We start from the raw sequence: 20993 nt of genomic DNA on the forward strand, positions 1-20993 counted from the left end.
CTTTGCTGTGTACCTGCTTAAATGTAATGGCCACTGATTTCCTATCTGAGAATTTCTGTTTTTTTATAATACATGTGAGGTGGCATAGCAATTCAGTAGTTATTTAAAGCCTTGTACCAAAACTACAGACCATCCTGAAAAGATTGCTGGCTCAATACCATGTCAAAACTGTACTTAGAGTAGGATAATTTAACTGACTGGGACCTTATTTGTATAACCCTAAGAGTCCAAGACAAGAAGAAAGTCATTCTTAATATCAAACTGTTCCCTCTTAAATGTTCAGCAAACTGCTAAGCCAACTATTCAGTGTCTACAGAAAAAAAAACAAAAAAAACCCCCAAAAATTCTTAATACTCCCAGGGTTACATTTCCTCCCTCTCCTTCTGCATGCTACCCCCTTCTTTTTTTTTTTTTTTTCCCCTCTTTCTGCAGTTATAAAGAAGTTGTGCTGCAAGGAGAAATTTCACATCTTTCTAACATGTGTTATCCCATTAAACAAAAGAAGTGCATAAGGGGAAGGACTGGAGCAGTCTCAGTGGAACAAATAGCTATTAGACTGAGTCCAAATGGGGAAAAATCTCAATTTATTGCATGATATAGTGTGCCAATAATCCTGCTCATAAAAATATTTTTCTACAATTTGGACAGCTGACACTGTAAAACCAAATGCATCTGAGCTTCTTAATACAATCCATATATCACACTACAAGCCACTGGACTTCTACGAGTGAGTCACAGACTTACTTCTTTTCTTTCTTTCTCTTAGGAAACTAGTTTATTGCAGTCTGGAAGTAAATATACTTTATTTTGAAGATTTTTCTTATTGCATTTTGCTGTTGACACAGTGGAGATGTGAAAGCTAACACAGGGATGCTGTGGATGGCTGCATAGCCAGTGTTTACTTCTCTGTGGCAAAAGAAAAATAAAATGCTTAACCACTTTAAACAATCATTTTATTCTCCAAATTGTGTATTATGCTAACTCATAAATAGGTGATGCCACTTGTCTCATCATTTGAAATTTTTATAAAATCATTTACTATTGAAATATTTTAAAAACCTAATTTATCTTTTAAAAAAAGCCAAATATTTGTAATTCTGTCTTTGGTTGTTTGCATTTATGAAGTTTTCATCTTGGACTTCTTCCAATTAATTGGAAATCCATTTATGAATAATATTTTAGTTGTGCTCTGCTAGAGTCACACAAGTACAGGACAAAGGTACAAGGTACAAGGTAAACATCTGTACATGTTCGAATTCAAAGAGTCTGTGTAGTTTTCAAGTCACACCAAAAGTGTTGATCACTGGAGACCTCTTACCCTCTAATCTATTGTCATCAAGTTAGATTTTTTGTTCTGTCATCAGAATTTCCAATCACACTAGTGAAAGAGGTGGGTGCAAGGAAATAAAGTCATAATTCATAACCCTTAGTTTAGTTCTTTCCTGAGGCAATGACCATGTGGAGGACGTCTCAGCCACTACTTTTTGACAGTGATTCTTATTGAACTGCCTAGGGATTATTTCTAGTGAAGATTCCTAAATTAGGAATCACACCAGCCCATTTCAGACAGTCTATGAGTTCCTAATGCAAAAAGCAATTTGAGATTTATAAGATTAAAATAATAAACTTATTAATTACAATAAAGTAGGTAGCATGTGGGACATAGATGAAAAAGTTATGGCAGAAAGCTTAGTGTTACTGGGGGATTTTGTACATAGCAGAAGTGTAAGTGCCAGAACATATTTTATGATATGTAGCTTCATTTCTGGTTACAGAGAATTTCTCAAAACTCTCTGACTATTTTACATGTCAGCTGTATTCTTATAATTGAAACTCAATCTTGGTAATTTATGAAATATTTCTGGCACAATCCTGTACATACACTCACAGTACCCAGCTTAGTCTTCCATGCCAGTAGAGTAGGTATCTCAAACGTATAAAATGTGAAAGCATTTTAAGATGAATACTGCTGATTTGGAGGACCTTGGTGAATAAAATATAATAGGCACTGATGTCATCAGTATTAACAATTCCTTTGGAGCAGTTTTTTTTTGTAGAATGTAAATGTAGATTAAGAATAATTGGTTTATAGATGAAAAGCACTGAAATCAATGCTACATTGCCAGAATAGTGAATGCACAATACAATTAATTATGAAAAAGTTATATAAATTTACAGCTATTTGATTAATTATAAAATTATTTTCCACACATTTTCATCTGAATGTGCAACATGTTTTAAGTTTAAACCACTAAGCTTTTTAGATGTCTGTGTTTATTCTGTGGTTGACATTGTCAGCCTTAATGCCGGGAATGAGCTGCTGTATGGACTGGTCAGTATCTAAAATCTTCATTACCAAGTTGCTAACTACCATTTGTGATTGCCAGGGGTCAGGCATGCTCCCTGGCTTTCAGCAAATCATTGTCATCAGAAACTGGAGTAAACAGTATCAGCCTCCAATCCATATAACTTAAATGGATTCAAACTTGAATATGTTTCAAACAATATCAGCCTCCAATCCATATAACTTAAACTGAGAAACATACACCTACCATTTGGATACTCTTCAAAAAAAAAGTATTGACATTTTAGGTGATGCATCCATAGTTTAGATTGATCACAGCTATAAGTTACCACATGCAAAATTTCAGAATGCTAGACCATTGCTCTGCTTTAAGATTAAAATCAACCTTATCTCAAGACATGTTAAAGAAAAGCAAATATTTATTAAAAAAATCCAAAACATATGATATACAACCAAGTGACATATATGATAGAAATAAACTCTAAAATATACATGCTTTTCCCTAAGTAAGATCCAGCTCCAAAGCTTTCTCTTCCCTTCTCTATATAAAACTGATGGATTGTGGATACTCACCCAAATTCATTATGCAAATTCTCCTTGGTTGCAATTACAGACCTTTGGTCAATCTTACTTCCTTCTAAACTGCATTCCTTTTTTGAGGGTGTTATTTGTATTTTCCTCTTAAAAAAAAAATTTTGTTTTTTTAGTACTTTTGATATCACCTCAGGTTATATACTGTCCTAATCACCTCAGAAATTCTAAGAGCCCTTTGGTAGACTGTCATATCTTAAACTTGACTCAGCTAATAGTAAATCATTATCCATAGAAAGATGAATCCTTTCTTTTCTGGACAATCAATAATCTACCCTCATTCTAAAACCAATCTGTATACAGAATTCTTTAGGACCACATGAATTAACAATCATACTTGAATTAAACGTGGAAATGGAGTTAATGCATGCCCCTGAAGCTAACTCAAAACTGAGTCCAGAGAAGAAGTCTGTGTCTCTACTTAAAGATAAAAATAGGTCCAGAGACCAATCCCTGGTGCAAAGCTCATGTGAAAGTGTCTGACTTTCATCAGCAATGTTTAGAACAATATTATAACAGAAATAAGACAAAGTGGGTTCATTAGCACTTACTCAATTCTATTTGGGTCTCTTAGATTCCAACTGAAGCCCACACAAATATAAGACAATATTTTGTGCATTTTTTTTCCTAGTAAATTGTGTACAATAATGTTGTTATAATAATGCAGTTGAACAGAGTGGTGGTTTTTACTGTATGACACTGACAGTATATTCATAGTCTGTTGAGGCTATTTTGGAAGGATGAGTTGCACTAACAAAGCCAAACCAATACAACCCCTTGAAAATGTTCTCTTGCAGTTGGTATCCTCTGATCAGGGCATTGGCCATGTTTCTTGGAGCACTTGTTTGTGCTCAGTGATTAAACTAACATTGGCTGAGCAGTGCTTGAACTTCCACCACGACTTTCTCAAAAGTATAGATGTAGCGAGTAACAGTAGATTTAATAGTGATCCCACCTATCTTAGAAGATGAACATGATTCCTTAGGCAATTACATCTTCAGCATAAATTTAGAATCATAGAATATGCTGAGTTGGAGGGGACCCACAAGGATCATCCAGTCTAATTCCTGACACTGCACAGGACCACTCCAAGAATCACACCATGTGCCTGACTGTGTTGTCCAAACACTTCTTGAACTGTCAGGCTTGGTGCTGTGACCACTTCCATGAGGAGCCTGTTTCAGTGCCTGATCTCCCTTTGGATAAAGAACATTTTCCTAATATCCAGCTTTGTCTCCCACGAAACAGCTTTGTGCTGTTCTCTTGGGTGCTGTCAGTGGTCATCAGAGAGAAGTAATTAGTGCCTGCCCTAAATTTAAATCAGATGTTGTTTCCATGTAATGCAAAACAGCTAGACAAGTTCTTTATCATTATTTACAATTTTTAGGAATAGGTGATGTTTAAACATTTCACTCTCTGTAGTCATTTACTGGGAAAAGTATTAATCCTCAGTTGAGTGTGTTAACCATTAAACACTTTACTGAGTGACCTAAAGCAATTGTACCTCATTGCCTTCTATTTGAAGTATGGTACATTAAAAACATAATTTAAAATCAACTGGGTTGCATTTTCCCCCATTTTAGGTTACTGCCATAGCCACTGAACTGTAAAACAAAATTGGGAATCAGTTTATGTAATCCAATCTGCATTGGAACATGTGTCTAGGTCTGTCTACATTTGTAGTCATCTGAAGGACATCTAACCTACTTTAAGAAAGAAAAGACTGTCATCCTCTGATGTCCAAGCCTTAATATGTGTATAACGAAAAGAGGTAAGCAGCTGACTAAGACATTCTGGATTTCACTTTGCTTGTGTACAAAAATGCTTATAGCCCTATACTAGCTTCACTGAAAAATCAGAAACTTACTTTAGGTGGTCTGAATTGCCTCGTTGCCAAGTCAGGTGCACTAGATTTCACTTTTAGTATCTTGATAATGTTGCATTCTATTTGGAATCAAAATATAAAGTAGTCTCACTTTTTTTTTTTATGCAAAATGACCATGACCTGACCCTTAAAAACAAATTTAAATATGCTAGCTTATTCACAATCATATTTGAATAACAAAATGGTACAAAAAGCAATTAACATGAATTAAAACATAAATTTTAAACAGCAAGTTCTTAAAAAAATTCTAATCAGACACCTACTGACTCAAGATCTAATCCTGCTGTCACTGAATTCAGGTCATATATTTTAATTTCTTCTATCTAGTTTGCTAGTTTCTTTTTCTTATAATAGCATATATGACTACAGCAGCTAAGTGTCAGTGAGGAAATAGTAACTATTCTAACAGCTGGCCAGTAATCCAATTTTTAGTGTCTCTACTTCTCTTAAGGCAGTTATAAAATATTTTTATTTATTGTGATTTCAACTCCATCTTATATCTTTCTTTTTTGTGTCTTCTGTTTTAAAACCTCTTCCATTCCTCAGTGCCATCTTCACTGATATTTGGGGAACTTAATATTTTAATTGAAAGGGTGTTCAATCTAGGTTTATTTTAGTCTGGTCAGATAAAGTTTTGGTCGTGTTGTTGGGAAAATGCTGCACCACATTGTTTTTATTCTCCCTGCTACAGTCACACTGACAGCTCCTACAGAAAACAGTTACAAATGCAAGTCATCTTTAAGAGGACAAACATACTCTATGAGATATGTCAGGTATTAGAGATCGACAGAGATTAACTTTGAAAGTGTCTGATAAGAGATGAGTGTTTCAGTAGTCATCACATTAAGAGATGTTCTGGGAGAAGATGGTGGTGATTTGATTTTATTTTTATAAATAAGGAGATGCCCACATTCTGAATTTGCTTAATTGTTTTACTGCTATGTTTACCGCAAATCCAAATATTACAAGATTTCAAGGGAATGCCAAAATGTGATGAACTATTCCTATGAGGATGGGATAGAAGGGTATCTTTTATTTTCCACTACTGAAAAAGATTATTAATTCTCAGTAAACACTCAAGTGGCAGTCTTATCTGCAAGAAAATTAAGAGAACAAGTAGTTCACTTGAAATCCCCAACTTTAAAGATATTCTATTACTAAATGTATAGGATTTAGTTGGTGAAAGATAACACCAGAGACATATACCAAAGAAGCTACAAAATATAAGAGAGAGATAGAAACAAATAAAGTTTTCAGGTTAGTTTAAGGATAAAACAAATAGACTGCTCAACCACAACAAATACATAAATTAAGACCACTGACACCTCAAAGTTTCTTGCTTATGAACATTGCCCTTTCCACAGAAAAATTTAGGTTCTCATAGCTGTTACCAAAAGTCAGTCTTAGTCCATTGTTTTAATTAATCTATGCTCGTTATGGAAGAATGGTAGACTTGCTATGAATGGATAGTCAAAAGAGAAGACATATCATTAGTAGAGGTTTTAGAGCAATTTGCAGGATACTGAGACTCTATCCTAGTGAAGTTCTTTGATATGTAACAATAACAATGACATCTCTAAATACAATCTTCAAATAAATACTTGAAGGCTTGCAAATCTGGTGCATAACAGAAAATATCATTCTCAATAACCAGCTGCTTTCTCATTTCTTAATAAATTAAGGGGTGTTACACAGAACATATGGCCTTATGATGATCTACACATTCTTCCAAGATTATGAAAAAATTCCTCTTGTTAGAAATGAGACATGTATTTACAGCAACTTATTTAAAACAATAAAAAAGTAGAAAGTGGATTTTGTTGTAGGAAAATGCACAACCTACTTGATCTTTCCCTTTCCTTACCTCTTCCTCTCTATATGTATACTGTATAGCTGTATAAAATAGATAGCGTGAAAACATATGCTGTGTTTAACTCTACTTCCTTAAGGTGAAACTATGTCATTTACTGGTATTTTATTGGATAGTTAAATACATAACTGAAAATTACATTAAATTTGAATTAAAAGTAAAAAGGTAAGAATTAATTACTGAATTAATTAAATACATAACTGAAAATTACATTGAATTTGAATTAAAGGTAAAAAGCAGAATTTGTACTAGGAATATTTAGTAATCATAAACATATATATTATGACTCCAGAAAATTAATTCTAGATGTTACACTTTAAAAAAAAGCCACCACCAAATGCACATCAAAATCTATAAACATGTGGATATTCCCCCACAGACAATCAGAAGTAACAAATGATCATATATCTCTCAAAAAAAAAAAAAGTAGTTCTGAAAAATAGACACAATAATATTTAAATTAAGAATTTAAACCTACCAATTAAGAAAGGAAGATGAAAATCAAAGGGAAGAGAAGGGTACAAAGAACTGCTGAGCTCCAAGATGAGAGGATATAACACATATTTTGCCTGTTTTTGTTTTGTTGTTAAAGGGATAAGTAAGCAGGTAATTTATTTCCTATCAACAGAGCAATGAATAGAAGTTGTAAGAAGTGATAATTTTCATTACAAACATATAACAGTATGTACCTGCCAAACCCATGTCTAAATTATTTTAAATGCTTTCTCTCAGTGATCACATCATGAGAGTTTAAAAATGAACTAGAATATGATTACAGTCTGGTCTGTTTAAGGTCTCAAATGGTTATGGAAAATGACCTTCATGATGCTCTCTATAGGATGCATATTTGGGTTGGATTAAGTGATGTGTTGAATGCCTGGTGTATTAAATTTTGATCTGGAAGGACAGATATTGAAATTTTAACAAAACCAACCAGCAATAGCCTTCAAAAGAACCTAGCAATTTATGCTACTGAACAATACTGACAAAAAAAAGTTAAGTGGATGTAATCAATATTTTTAAAAATGGGAACCACTGATATTTATCAATCTTTTCTTTACTAATAATAGTTTTATTAGGAATTGTTATGAAATAAGTATAAAACCTCAGAGTACAGAGAGGTCGAAGAAATACTAATTCAAAATAACACTGCTATTTTTAATTATCCTGAAAAGATGTCATCTTCAGCATGCCACATACTTAGAAAAACAAACAAAAAATATTGAGTTATGTAAGGGGTTATGTAAAAGATAAAATTTAAAAAAATTATAGCAAATCTGTTGTCATTACATTCTGATGGTGTACACAGCAATTTATATGTCCACTATCAGATCATGAAAGTGACCAAATTTTAAATTGCCCCCCAAAATTTCAAGTGTCCAGCACTCATCATGTTTTCAAAGCAATTTATAATAAGAGTAAGTAGCTTAAAGATTAATGCATAATTCAAATGCTCCTGCTGACTTAGTCACTGCTTACATCACAGATTTAATGCTTTTGTAGCTAAGGACATAAATAGTGGTGCATCCCGGTAAATATAATTTGGCCATTAGTAGTAGAAGGTTGTAGACCTTGCACTGACCTGGCTCTGTAGGGTCTCAACACTTGTCTCAGCATGTCCTGTTGGCTGGTTTCAATTCATTGTTACAGCCAGCACACTTCAGAGAGCAATTAATCTCAGCCCAGAGCAGACATTTACATTTGACCAGCCAATTCTTTGTTGCTTTAATTATATTATTACAGATTTCTCCCACGTACTGTAGATGTGTCCCACAGCTCCTTTTCTGATTTGGCAGCTTGCCTGTGCCAATTGTCCTTGTGACAGTGTAACATAGATGGTGCTGGGAGACAGAAACCATCTGAATCCTTCCTTGGCATTTCCTGATGAAAGAATAGGTAGAAACTGTAGACAGTATGAACTTAGTCTGAGCTCAGTTTACCTAAAAATACAATACAATTACACATAAAGCCAGGTCTTCTTGGCTTTTAGGCTCTCAGGATTTGCCTAGGCAAATGGAGATATGAAGAAACAGGAACACTTGCCTCAGCATAGAGCTTTCATATATCTTTAAAAAGATCTTAAGATTTTTTGTTTTATTTTACATGCACCTTTCCACACATTTTTATGCTCTTCAAATGTTTATGTTCTGAAAAACAGAAAAGAGTAATTTGTAATATTTCATGTCTATAAGTTAATTACCCAAAAAGGGAGAAAAAATATGAAAAGAAAAAAATCTACAATAGTTCAAAAGAAGCATAAAATATAAGAACAAAAAATATAAGGTTGATACAAATTTCATAAACATATTTAGAGAGTTATAAATAAATTTTACCTGTACAATAATGGTGTTGGATATCCCACTAACAGTACTACATATTCAAATATTTACTTGTTATGCTTGTTAATGTTGCTTATTTTATAAGGTATAACCCTGAGCTCACTAAAAAAATAAAGAACCAGACCTCAATACAAAAGTCAGGTACAAATGTACCTTATTATTCATAAAATAAATGAATCTAACTCTAAAAAGTTAGGAAATATATCTATAGAATAAATCCATTAAACATTTACAAAGGCATAGTTCTAGTGAATAAGGGTCTCCAGACATATAAATCTATGGGTCAGGTCTTTTAATTTGTCATAGCTCTGCTGAAGTTGGTGGAGTAATATTTTTCATTGGATGAAAATGCATTTTAAAAATATTTTTATTCTCTGTTATCCTATTATTTTCTTGTTGTTGCACAGAATCACAGAATATGCTGAGTTGGAAGGGACCCACAAGGATCATTGAGTCCAACCCTTATCCTGCAGAGGACCATCCCTGAGCATCACACCATGTGCCTGACTGTGTCGTCCAAAAGCTTCTTGAACTCTGTCAGGCTTGGTGCTGTGGCCATTTCTTTGAGGAGCCTGTTCCAGTGCCCAATCACCCTCTGGGTAAAGAACCTTTCTCTTATATCCAACCTAAACATCCCTTGACAACTTCGGTCCATTCCTTTGGGTCCTGTTGCAATCTTATCTAAAATTGTTATATTTATTAGTAATGTTATAGAATTACTTTGTGTGCAGTCTGAATTTTGTTCAGCTATTTGCCATACAATACCTTCCAACGACAGCTATGTTTTTTAATCTATACAGTGAATTTTAGCTATGTGGTTCCCATTAAAGTTAATAGGTAATGCACTACTGAAATACTTGTTTGCCATTTTGAAAATTTATGAACAAGAAACAAAATTAAAAAGTTCAGTGGCTGCAAAAAGAGTATTTGTCATTAAACTTGTTTAGTATTAAGTAGCTCAGCTTGCTGAGCTGCAATGTATATGCTTCACTGGACACTATAGTTTTTAAGTCTGCGCTGCTGGTTATTTCTAAAACCATCTTCCACCAATTCATGGGTTCTAGGATAATATGGAATGGACCTCAAAGTGCACAGTTATTTTCAAATTAGGAAGGAAAATACTGAGAAAGAGAAGGTTACATCACTAAAAATCTAAAAAAAACCCCAATAAAAAATTCCATGCGTGTTCTAAGTATTGCTTTTAATCTCCAGTCATAAACAAGTCTGAGCCTACCTTCCAGTACACAATGTATTTTTGTTTAATTATCTGAAATTCAAGAATGAGAAATATAGAGTAATGAAAAATGAAAGAAAATCTCAAATATACAAACGTTTTATTTGTCTTTTTTTTTCCCTTGAATGTCATAATTACTAAAAGAGACAGCATGCTTTTACTGAACACTATTTGAAAACACTGCTTGGCAAAGAAAGTAATCAAAGAAGGATCTTCTTCATTTTATGAATATAAGACATGAAGGCAAAAGAAGCAAATCCTGAAGCCATTACAAGAGTCAAGTTAGAAGCATTAGGCTACAAAACACTCATACATTATTAAGTATCTCAGCTGTGGCATTAGAGTTCTTAATTTTCCTTTCCACTGAAATAAAAATTTTATTTGTTAATTATTAAATGGGACAATTAAGGGGAAAAAAATTATGTTCAAACATTTGTGAATATAGGAAGTTTTGAGAAAATGAAAAGTCAGCTATTCACCAAATACCTTGCTATCTTGGAGTGATCTCTAGGGTATCCCAGTACTTCAGAGGTCTTGCTTATGTATACCACATGCTTAGGGTCTTGATTTTGTACTATATTAAGAGGTATTTAGGGGTTGGATATGTAAGAAAGAATGTTAAGAGACCAAAAGGGGAAGGCAGATGTGTGATAACCTGCACATTTACAGTACGAAGGAGAGATAGTGGAGTGAGTCTCAAGACAATATAATTTCTTTACTTTGAGACATTACCATATACAAGCCCTTTTCATGATTTGCATTCGTGTCATGGGTTGTCGTAAATAACATCTTGGCCACCTGTCTGTTTGGCACTCATGAGCAATGACAACACTTCTGTTTGTAGTGTAAAAGAAGGACCACGACAGCTGGTCTACCACCAAGTGTCTTGCTGCTTTATTGACACCACTCCTATTTTGCTAGTTTGCATTTTTAGTTAGGTAATTTTGTCAATACATTAGTGATGGCTTACTTAACAATGTTCGTTCAACACTGAAACCTTTTTCATTTTGGCAAGATAACTCTGAGTCCTCAGTTGAGATGGGGCCTTTAGTGCCTCCCTGCTCCAACCAACACATATCCACCCTGGGCTTCCCTCACCTCGCCTATGACCCAGGACCCCATGTTAGTCCCTCAAGGCCATCAGCTTCTACCCCAGTGACACTATAGCAGGACCAGTTTCCAGCTCCCCACAGCCCTGCCCTGCCTGGTCACAGGCTCCACTAAGCAAAAAACACCCCTGGGCCCATGGTCACTCTCCATTCCCAGGAGACATTCAGTGCTGGGACTGTCCCTGGTGCTCCCTGGCTGACCTGGTCCTGTCAACCAAATGACCAGTGCAGCATACTGGCAATATTCACCTTGAAATTGTCCAGATTTGTGTATGGGTTATCTTGGAATATTATAAAGCAATGAACTATCACTCACAGTTTTGGTACATTTAATTTAATTTAGGAAATTATTCCTGAGTGAATCATCCTCTGGGTGCACATGTGCTTCTATAGAATAGTCAGCCAAAGTGGGTCAGTTATTGAGATATAGACAGGAATGTTTCTTTTTTCTTGTCTTCTTTGAAACCATTATGGACATGGAGGCTGATCCAAATACACTTAGGGCCTATGGTATTAGATAGGATCTCTGTATATCACTGTCATGGTTTAACCCCAGCCATCAACCAAGTCCAATGCAGCTGCTCATTCACTCCTCCACCAACAGGATCAGGAAGAGAATTAGAAGGGTAAAAGCTGGAAAACTTGTGGGTTGAGATAAAGACAGTTTAATAGGGAAATCAAAAGCTGCACACACAGGCAAAGCAAAATAAGGAATTAATTTACTGCATCCCTTGAGCAGGAGGGTGTTCATCCATCTCCAGGAGAGCAAAGCTCCATCAAGCGTGACTGGGGAAGATAAACAACATAACTCTAAATGTCCCCCACTTCCTTCTTCTTCTCCCCACTTTATAAACTGAGCATGATGTTATATGGTATGGAATATCCCTTTGGTTCACTGGAGTCAGTTGTCCCGGCTCTGTCTCCTCCCGACTTTTCATGTATCCCCACTCTCCTCATCAGTGTGACAGTACTAAGAGCAGAAAAGGCCTTGGCTCTGTGTAAACATTGCTCAGCCATAACAGAAACATCTCTATATTATCAACCCTGTGTTCAGCCCAAACCCAAAACACAGCCCCATGCTTGCCACTCTGAAGAAAATTACTTCTACCCCAACCAAAACCAGCACAATCACACAAAAAACTACCTTACAGAACACCTGTAACTCTATGGGTGCTGTTGTGAATCAAAATGAACAAAAACTGTCGAGGAATGATAAGAAAGTCATGAGGAGTTTTCAATGTCACGTATTTCCAGTAATAAATATCTCTCTCTGGCTTTCCTGAGTCTTCAAGTTTGAAAGGAGTTCCAAGTAAAAGGCATGTGTCACATGGCAAGAACTCCGTAACAGAGTGAAACCCTAATAATTGTCATTGGTTTGGCTTTGTTTACTGCTTGCTCAGTGGTACCAACCTCTGTACAAACTTCTATGAACACAAATATATTCCTGTTGTTTTGGTAGTCTGGAAAAAACTGAGAGAGAGTATTCCACCTTTTCTGTTCTGTGTGTAAGAAAGACATGCAGTGATCCAGGGGATACCGTGCAGTGTAGATGCTGTGCAGCATGTGGGGAAGTAGCCTGCTTCTGTATTTTAAGTGTGTTACATAGACAATAAAAGAGCCTTATCTATATCTATGGGATAATATGAATAAACTCAATAGGCAGCACTTAGTAAAAATATATCATTGTAAATATAATGCAATATCCTAAGGTAATTGCATAAATGTGAGTCACCTAATACAATTATAATGTTATAACAAACCATTTCAGAGGCAAAAAATCTTTATGCGTGATTAAATAACAAACTTTGCCTGAGCATGCTGAGGATTTTTTTAAATTGCATCCATCCTTTTATTTCAGTTTCTTCTTCAAATAAAAGATGAGTTCTATATAACTTTATCTTCAGTTTTTAATTGTATAGGTAGTGTTAACATTTTATCTAAAGGAAAAGACAGAACTGAGACCACTAATGGATAAAAAATTCTTTCCTTCTTCAAAGACAAAGAACAATATACTTTTAAGTTTAGTGATGTAACTTTCAGTAACATAATACCTCATTATTCATGACATTTTGTCCATTATAGCATGAGATTCCTCAAAATATAGAAATAATAATCCAGCAGAAAAGTCTAGCTAATTATCCATTGTCTGAGAAATTGAGCTGGTGTAATGGATGAAACATCAGTTACAGCAATTGGTGGTGTCTACTGGCAGAAGAAATGTGTCTTTGAAATTACTGTACCAGAAACCTCAGAAATCTAAGTCTTCCTTGCCTGCCTTCTAGATGTGTAGAAAAGCTTGTTTGCAGAAGAAAATTATATATATACACAGATATATATAAAAAAATAAATGCCTAAAATGTATGTTACATTAACATTACCTTTGTAGAACGTACTATCTACTGACTTATTATTGTTTTTACAAAGCAATTATGTAATTCTATTAGAGCTTAGGGGTAGAAATAAAAGGAACATATTGAGAGTAGAAATACATGTTTTTACAAATTCGACTTTAGTCTATTTTTTAAAATATATATTATTTAGAATGTATTCTATTTTTGTTTGAAATACACAAAATACTTTAATTGCATATTAGAGTTAACAAAAGGACAACATAATATGAAACGCTTTAACACCTAAGCATGACTACTTAGAAACTTTTCCAGTCATAGGTAGCTAAAAACTTTGTCAATTAAAATTAACAAGTAACTAGCAGGGAAATTTAGACATCTGGGATTCTGCAACAAGAAGCTTTGACAATTATACTGGGAACTTCTAGGACAACTGAAAGGAAAATAAGAAGGACAAAAAAACTGACTAGAAAGTAAGGGAAGTGATGGAAAGGAACCATGTGCACAAAATTTAGAAGTGGAAAATAACAGCTTTAGATGGGGACAAAGTGCCAGAGTCAGTGTATTCATGTGAAAAGATAGAAGATAAGATTAGACATTTTTATAAAACTGATTTTGATTTAATTTGAGAAATAAGACCTGAGGAGAAAGAGAGATATCCTACATTAAATGTTAATAGATTCTACTGTAAGAAAGTTGGGCCTGAGTTCTGCCTTCAGATAAACTACAGTGAGAAGTGTATGTAGTATATAGGCAGGATTTGGCCCTTTTTCTTTGCCATTTTAAGGTGATTGAAAATAAAGAGAGGTCAGAATAAAAGAAGGTTGGACCAGATGATCATTGAGGTCCCTTCCAATCTGGTGTTCTGTGACTCTGTGATGAGATAGCTGGAGGATTATAGGCCAAGTCTCTTTTCTCTGTAGTCTGTTCTAACTCTCTTTAATTTATTTTGAGCTGTGCTTCATTTGCTATCTCTGGAAGGGTTGTAAGCTGGCATTCTCATAGGAGCTGGAAAGGAAAATATGTCCTTAGGTAATAATCAAAGATTTTCTGATGGAATGGTGACAAAAAATATTTGAACTGAATCAGTTTTTTGTGTGCCTGCCTCATATTGTGTCTTTTTAGAGGTCAAAACTGGATAACAAATTTTATCAAAATATTATTTAGCTAAAACTATTTGTAACACTGGCTTTTCTGTTTACAAGTATTATCATCTACACAGGGAAAAAAGAAAGAAAAACAAAAAACCAAGAAAACTCAAACACAGAATCACCTGCAAAATAGAAGTATTACATATGAAAATATTTTTTTTTGTTTGTTTTGAGAGTGTTCAAGGCAGTTGTACTTGTGAGGTTCCGTTGGTTTAGACCTCTGCTCAGTTCACAAATTGGAGAGCACCCTTATGAGAAACTGTCCCCTCTTGTCTGAAACAAAAGTCATGACTAACTGAAAGATATACATACTGAACAGTGAGTGACAGCATGAAGATTCAGCACAGTAGGAACCAAGTATCAATGTCTAGAAAAATAAAAATATGTGTTTGAATCTAATCTAAAAGCTAAATATTTTACCATGTGATTTCTTGGATCCATTCTAGAGGCAATATTGTTTAGGAAAAACTGTCTAAATCCTATATAATCGCCTCATAGTCATTGGAGTGTTCTCTTATGGCAGAAAGTTTTACAAGAAACATTGTTTTGTTCACATTTTATTGTACTCTTACAAGTTAGGAAAATGAAGCACATGAATAAACGAATTGACATCTTCAGGAAATAAACTAGCTTATACATAGGAGTACTGAGGTGAGAATAAGATAGGTACACTGTACAGTGAACCTCCAGGGAGAGGAAAAAGAAACAAAAATGAAAACTTGTATGAAGATATAAATTAGATTACAAGATTGTGCCTATGGATTATTTGGTATCAGCCTATTTCAACAACCTTGGTATTAATTGGGAAGTCTTTGTGGTATGTTTTAGAATGGAGACAAAGTTGAAAGGTTTATGATTTAGTAAATGATTGCTTTCCTAAACTACTGTGTTGACAGCCCCCAACATGGAATAGTTTTTGCCTAATCTATATTGAATTTTAACCAATGACTAAGGCAACAGTGATGAATTATTGAAATAACAGAAGACAATAAAGTCAAATATCAACAGTCCACAACTCTCTTGCGTTGCTGCATCTTGAGAATAGTGTTACTGTATACAGAAATGGTAGGTACACAAAGAAATAGTAAAAATGGATAAGAAGGCAATAGTAAAGAATAGTGTAAATAGTAGTCCAGAGCCATAAATGCTATGATCAAAGGCACAGTAAATTGTAATATAATATGGATTACTAGCTAATATTTTGAAACAAATAAAACATTATTGTGATAGTTCAATCTACCTATAATCCATTTATTTAAAAGGGCTGTGACATATATACAATTCTAAAATGTATTTGATGTACATGAAGTCTTAAATGGTGTAGATAGTGTCATCCTTAGTTACTGTTTTCCATCTACCATGAACAATAGTACAAGGAGGCATAAATGGATATGTTATCTACAAAAAATGAATTGACCTGTTGTGTTCCTCACACAGGTCTATAGTGGTATAAAAATCCCACTCTTGCAATAGAAATATCATGGTCCATGTACCTAATCTGATATCATTAACTGTGTTGGTGAAAAAAGAAATTTCTTACTCTGAAGTTTTTTGTGATCTTCCTGAAAGATAAAAGACTACAGAAACTTTAGAATATTTACTGTCATACTGAGTGGTTACAAGAGTCCTGAAACTGAAGGCTATGATATGGAAAAGTGTGTTGAATTTCATGATTTAGAAAACAGTTTAAGCAAATGAAGAAAAAGATTTGGTAACTAGATTAAAACAAAATAGGGTTTTCCTTTTGACACTCATGCTTGTACAGGGCACTTTATTGCCTGGACTTCCCACAGATCTTTTGAGAATTTAAAACACTAAATTATTTTTTTCTCTCACCAATGTATCTTTCTTAGCACTAGAGCACCTAAATAGTGAAATTTTTCAAGAGTATTTTAATGAACATTTCATTAAGCAAAAATACTGTTTTCTAAACAAAATCTTTTCAATGAAAAATCATCTGCAAACTGTAATATTTACAAGATGGAATGCCTTCTCAAAAATGGAGATATTTGAGCAATGTTCCCCTCCAATAACAATAATAATAACCCAAATAATAATAACGCTATAACAACAACAGCTACAGAGGCAAGCTACAGATGCCTGAGACACTTTCACTGTTGAAGATGGTATATTGTTCTAGACAATCTAGTGGAAGGCACCTACATTTAGGTACAGTGAGGTTTTCTTGTCTCACATCCCAAGGGAAATTTCTAAACAAAGGCATATAAAACAACATTCCAAAGAACCTAAACTCTTAAGGAAGTAAAAACCTAGTTTTCTTGTAAATCCTACTAATATCTTTGAAGCTTTGGACTGTCCTTACTATGGTGAATATAAATTATTCAATCTTAGAAGAAATGTCAAAACTAGACTGAAACAACCCAGTTTCTAACTGATTGGAAATGTATTTGTGCTGACAATACCTTTTAAATGTATGAAAAGGAAATAATCTTTTAAATAGAATGTAGGACCTGCTATTGTTAAGTAAAAGATTAGAAAAAGGGTTGACCACAGACATAAAATTTTTGCTATTGCTGTCTTGTCCTATAAGGTAGACATTTATTTAATGAAAAAATTGCTACCATATTAAAGAAAAAAACAACGGATCCCATGTATCAGTTATCAAATGGTTTATAGGTTACCTTTTACTATAAAACAATTCAGAAACTAATCTTGATGATGCAGTCAGACTTGCTTCACAAGATTGTTTTCAAGTGATTTTTTTTTTTTCAGTTCTACTAACTGAAAAGAAATGTAAGATATACAATCAGGTAGGAGAAGGCATTTTTCATACCAACACAAGTATTACATTTACATTTTTTATTCTTGTAACTTTAAGGAATGTTACTTTCAATTTCTTATCTTATGCCTCTGAATATTTACAATTTATTAAATTATGCAGAATTTTAAACTTCATTTCATACATTTTATTTAATCTTTATAAGACATATTTATTTTCCTTGTACAGATGTGAATTGAAAATATCTTAAAAGGCCAAAAATTAATAATCTGAATAATTCACTTTTTTTTTTGACAGATTCAATAAAACACGAGACAAAAGCATTTCTAAATCACTGTTTTTCATATATTGTGCCAATTACCATTTCAGATAAAAAAATGCTTATGTGTTAACTGTAATGAAATTATATATTGTTAATATTCATTAATATTCTAACCATTTTCCCGTAAGAAATACTTAGTAATCTAAAAAAGAGCATATGTTTGTACAAATTATATTCTCCCTTAAGATTTTGTAAGAAGTTCATCATAATAAGTAATTAGCTGGTACTTCTTTAGCTTAAACTTTTAGATTAATCATAGAAAGGTTTTGTGCATAACCTTCTTGCTAAGAACACACTTTAATGTGACAGGTTTATCTTCAATTAGTTTTTTTAAAGAGTCTTCTTTGTACTATTTGTCATGTTTTGGTTTAGTACAAAGGCAGGGTATTCTTTTTACATATATATTGATGTAAAAGATATTCTATTGAGCATACTGCTTTTAGTTAATAATTAGTGTGATAACATATTTTTTTTCTTTTTACTGTTTGGCTTCTTTTGTATGCACAGTTTGGCTTTTGATGATCAAGATGACAAAATAATCACACAAACACTGTAACTAAAAGGTAAGCCCTGTGCTGCACTTTGAAGAAACATATCTTTTGCAGTTTTATCTCATTATTTGTAGATGTCAATTAACCCTATTTAATATATTTTCCTACAAATAGTTTGCATGTTTGAATGGTTCCATGCCTTTAGGGTGAGACAGAAAAAAATGTCTGACTATAAATTCCAGTCTTCTGTACTTTTATTTGACATTATCAAAATGTACCACAGAAGCAAAATGTCATGTTATGTCATAATGTAAAATGACAAGCTCTGTACAAACACATGAACAGCAAATCTTTTATCTGGTATTAGTGAAATAAGTAGCAAAGGTATAAATGTCTTCATTTACAAAGGATCTGGATACTATAACTAAAGACAAGTGAAATCCTTTTAAAGAGAAGCTTTTAAATGACTAGTTGTGTATAAAGTAACATGAGACAGAATGGGAATGCTCTTTGGAATAAAATAAATGGTGTCACCATTTAAGCAATTGCTCCTTCATGTTGTCTGAGCATTCCCACCTGGCTGTGTAGTATGAAGCATAGGGTATTTCTGGTGTGTCCAATGTGCAAAGGAGAGCTTTCCAGTGGCAGGGTGTAATTTATCAAATAGCGGATCACTATGAGAATGTGATGACCACTGCAAGTTGGTTACTGGTAAATTCTCAAGATAACATTGCTGTTTGTGAATAAGCTTTTCCAGTTGTCTCCTGAAGACAGATCTGCATTTGATGCAATACAGAGAATGAAATGAAGTATTGCAGTACAGAAAGAAGTCGGTTATGAGTCTATATAGTCTCATAGAGGTTAGAGTAAAACTAGCAAGGATTGAAGTAACATTATCACTTAGAAATTAAGATATTCCCCAGGACAAGACAGTACAAGAACTCAGATAAAGTTGATCTTCATCCAGATGAATATACCCTGTATGAACACAGATTTATATGGATTTTGGAAGTATAAAGAAGGTAAATTAAACAAAGAAATAGACATTACCAAGAATTATATTTTAACTGTTAATTTTTATATGCATAGTCATAATATGTTGCGCTTGGTAATAAAAGCAATTAGTGTGGTATTTGTTACTTCAACATCTCTCTCTCAGAAGCCTAAATCTTAACTCATTGTTTTAGCTCCACCAATAAAGAATGCAGAGATAAAATAGCTGTCAGAGCAAAAGTTACCTCAGCTATCTCAGATACTTATCTTAGGTTACAATGATAAATTATTTTATGGGCGTTTCTTTTTCCTCCCACTGATTATGAAGAGAACTCAGGCCAGATAATTCATCCCCTATGACACTTCTCTGATGACAGCATGAATCACCCTCCTAGTTCTTGTTTTCCTCTGTCCACTACAGAAAGGAAGTTAGATAATTATTTCATGTGAATTAAAGGGGAAGAATATAGTCCTACATTCTCAACTGTTGCTGAGTTCAGCTCTGAGTATACTAGATGATATACTGATTATCTTTTACTTTTTTTGCCTGTTTTTCTTTCTGTTCACAGAATAAAAACTGCAGAATTACTCTTTCTTTTCTAAGAAGGTATCTAACTTAATTTCTAGTGTTGGAGATTTACACTGAGGTTTTACCTAAAATTTTTTTCAGAAACTGATAAAGTAGAAATAAATCCATAAAACTAACCTTATTTCCATTTTGGTTTTGTGAGGGTTAGAGGTAATTTTTGTCATATTATGGAGCTAAGTTTTGGACCTAGGCTGAAAATAGGATTGATAAATCAAGGGATGTTGTTCTCAGCTATTGCTGAGAAGTGCTTACTCAGCATCAAGGCTTTTTCTATTTTTCTATTTTTCTATTTTTCACATTGCCCCACCAGTAAGGAGTAGGTCAAGAGATAGGTAGGGGCACAACTGGGACAGTTCACCACAAATGATATACATTGGCATTTGATGTTGTGGTCAACAACAAAACCTGGGGAAAGAGGGAGAAAGGGAGGATATTCAGATTTATGACATTTGTCTTAAGTCACTGTTACATGTGACGGTGCCCTCTCTGTTCCTAGAGATGGCTGAACATCTGCTTGGCTATGGGAAGTGGTGACTGAAATCCTCATCTTCCTTTGGTTGCACAGATGGCTTTCCTTCATTTATTAAACCATTTTTATTTTTACACAAAATGAAGTGCCTTTGCACTTCCAATTATCTTTACCATCTTATCACAGGGATCTGAGTGAGCAGCTATGTGGGGCTTAGCTGCCTACTAGGGTTAAGCCACAACCACCTCTGAATTCTTATGCATAACCCGTTTTTCAATTATTTGTGTGGTGGAAATCCTTTTAAAATTCAGATTACCTGTTGAAAATATATTTGCATCTACAAGCATATTTAGTATTTCTTTATTATCATTGCATACACCATAGGGATAAAGTGACTTAAGCATTCAGTGGAAATATTTAGCCCTTTTTATAACATTACTATACTAAAAATAGATCTCCTTGTCGGAAAAAAAGAAAAAAAGAAAGTTTGATTTAACTTCATCTTTACCCTTGCATCCCTCTTTAGAAATCTACATATTCATTACAAGAATTTATTC

At 33.9% G+C, this 20993-nt stretch overlaps 1 long non-coding RNA gene across 1 annotated transcript in view; it reads left to right on the top strand.

Annotated features, from left to right (window-relative positions):
• Positions 1–9428: 9428 nt before the first annotated feature.
• LOC126649652 (uncharacterized) overlaps positions 9429–20993 on the top strand; it is a 66175-nt gene continuing 54610 nt past the window's right edge. The window contains exons 1-2 of the long non-coding RNA XR_007631113.1: positions 9429–9589; positions 18402–18457. This is a non-coding gene — a long non-coding RNA (uncharacterized LOC126649652). The remainder of the gene's footprint in view (positions 9590–18401; positions 18458–20993) is intronic.

The sequence above is a fragment of the Myiozetetes cayanensis genome, unplaced genomic scaffold, assembly GCF_022539395.1.
Source record: "Myiozetetes cayanensis isolate MyiCay16 unplaced genomic scaffold, myiCay2020 scf5-8, whole genome shotgun sequence".
Taxonomy (NCBI): Eukaryota; Metazoa; Chordata; class Aves; order Passeriformes; family Tyrannidae; genus Myiozetetes; species Myiozetetes cayanensis.